The sequence below is a fragment of the Pimephales promelas genome, chromosome 20 (genome assembly GCF_988280905.1).
Source record: "Pimephales promelas chromosome 20, fPimPro1.hap1.1, whole genome shotgun sequence".
Taxonomy (NCBI): Eukaryota; Metazoa; Chordata; class Actinopteri; order Cypriniformes; family Leuciscidae; genus Pimephales; species Pimephales promelas.
The window spans coordinates 22,212,644-22,215,624 of NC_142788.1; positions in this window are offsets into that span (position 1 = coordinate 22,212,644).

Below are 2,981 nucleotides of genomic sequence, written 5' to 3' on the forward strand. Positions count from 1 at the left end.
TTTATTATTTTCTCTGTTGCATTCAGTGCTTTCTTCCTAAAAACAACGTACTATTTGAGATTAAAAGTCACAGTTCAGCTCATTTGGCACCGCTTTCTGGTTCGACTGGTAAGATGGTTAAGATGGCTCCTTCCTGAACAAAATATCTTATTAAACTGTCTGTACACTTACAGCGTTCTTAATGCTTCGGTTTGCATGTAGGGACCCTCATTATGCTATTGTGTTAGTGTGGAGCTATATTGAGCCTTGTTAGTGGTATTAAATTAGCGTTATAACTTAAGCTAAACAGTTTTTAGAGATACAACTTTTTATATTCGATTGTCATGAAAGCAAGAACGGTTGTCTAGGTAGGTACCAATGTGTTGGGTTCATTTTGCGCCGGAGTTATCCCTTAAATGCAGTGGACAAGTAATTGTAAAGTGCCTTTCTAACCACTAGATGGAGTCATTGTTTGTAAATTCAGCCTGCCAACATCCTGCTTTTATTCGATCGCATGGATGAAACTTGAAAGATGTTTCTGGAGGTTATCAGGAGGAGTCACTTTTCAGGTTAATATTTGTTGGCTCTATCTGTGCTCTTTATGTGAATTTGTACCCTTTGCTCCGTCGTCAGTTAAAGCGTCATCATGTTGTAAGTAACGTTAGCCTACTCGATTAAAAGTATGTCTTGTAGTTTGACGCTGTTGACTATCGTGTTTAGATGGCCAATTACGCGTTTTATTGCCTCGCCAGGCTTCCTCTAACGTTAGATGTTTTGAGCTTTCATCTTTTGTCAAAATATATTCACTAGGCTATAAAATGCATCGCTATGTGCACTTTAGAAAAGTGTACATTCGTTGGATTAGTGTTTGTTACAGTGAAGTGAGTGAACACAGTAAAACTGCTATAAAACTATCTTTAACTTTTTATTGTAGCAATAAAGAAATTGTAATCATTGTAAATCATGTTCATTGAAATGTAAAGTTTGTTGCAGATTATTCATTTTAGTATTTATTAGGTCTAACATGTGAGTATGTTTGCCTGAAATGATAAGCTATATGAGGCAGTGTTATTTTAGTATAATTCAGATACAATTATTGTTTTTATTTACATTTTGAATTAGTTTTTCTTTTTCATTTCATTTTAGTTAACGTTTTAGTAAGTTTGTTGTGTGTTTTTGTCATTTTTATTAGTTTATTTTATATAGTTTATAAATTCATTTAATTTTATGCTTAAGAAAGGAAAAATAGGAAATATATAGGAATATATAGGAAAAATCCTATTGCTGAAATTGATTGCATGTTTATTTTATTTCAAGTAACAAAATTGTTTTTCTAAATGGTTTAATTCTAGAATAACCCTGATATTAAGTCAACAAAACTCCTGCTGAGACAACATGAGAATGTGGATTGCCATTTTACTCTGACGCCAGATATGTTTGAAGTTGGTTGGGAAGTGGACGTCAGATGTTTTTTGCATTGGTCAATTGGCATGAATTCTTCAAACGCACTTTATCACAATTCGGCTGTGGGCACCCGCTCATCTCACGACTGTGTTAATCTCTACAGAGCCCCGGGCCCTGAAGTCTGCCCTAATCTGTCTGATGTGAAAAATGTGCTAAAGCGCGTGTATTAGGGCTTCTAGCTACATGTACTCAGTCAGGGTGTGTGTATGCATATCCAAAGAGGTGTGTGGGTGCCAGGAAAGCTGACCAGAATGTGAACAACTGGAGCCAATGACCAAAGCATGCGTTTCATTTTTGCTGCTTAACTAGGCTACCATTTCTCATTCTGGTTTAATTACAGAATACAATGTGAATACACATAGACTGCGTAGGCATGCTGCACAGCACTTTTGGCATTGTGCTATCAGTGTAAAAAAAAAAAAGTCACCATGAACTGAAAATTCAATTTTGACAAATTTATGAAAATTGCAGTTGGCTTAATTATTCATTTTTGTTTGTTTCCATTCATGCGACTATGTAATTCAAAACATTAGTGCTCCCCTCCCCTTGCCAAAACATTTCTCTTCTCAGATGACGTGTGGGACAAAAATTGCTCCAGCAACCTTAGCAAAACGACAAAAAACGACAGAAAAGAAAGTAAATTACCAATGGACAAAATCAAGTCCTGCCCTACATTTTTTTTTCTTGTTCGAGAGCGTATCACTTGGAAATGCGTCACAATAGGGAAGAAAAGATTATCACTATTTTCGTTTCATGTCGACTTTAATATTCATAGTTTATGCAATGCCTGCTATGTTCATGTTATAAGGTTCAACTTAGATTCAATGCAACTTAATTACATCCGACAGAATTTGCAATGCTGAATAGCAAGAAAATGTATTTCAATTGAACCCTTGTTACAGTGAGGGCCAAAAAATGTGAATCTTGTAATTTCATGAAAGCATAATTCCTCTGTTAAAACTAATTTATTGCATGTCTGAGCTCTAAAGTCTGAGCTCTCACAATTTTATAGTAATTTTAGTTATGTTATCATGGCAACAAACTTGTAAATAAAATTGGATATAACACCGAAATGTTCAGTAAGTGATTTTATCACTCTGAAATTATGATAACACACAGATTGTTAATGTCTAGATTCTAGAAGCTATTCTTTTGAAATAGTGAGTATTTTCATGTTAGGGATTGGCTGTAATCACTTCTATTGTAAGTGCATCATTGCTTTTTTAAAGAGAAGAAAATTGTTATTATTCTGTAATGGGATTTGTTTAAAGAATACTGAAAAAATCTATACCTAAAGAGACCGGTTTCCATGCGATTAACTTGTCTCTACATTATATCAGCTTTTTTTCATGAGATTTACCGCTGTAGTGTTGACTATTGAGCCACTATTGAGTATTGAGCCATAATCTCTTTTGCTTTTTGTGCTAATGTTTGTCTCACTACTTGATATACATGGGAAGATCTGCGGTTACGTTTCCATAAAAGACTTAATTCTTGTTATTCAGCCCCTTTTCATCAGTCGATCAAAAGCATCTTCT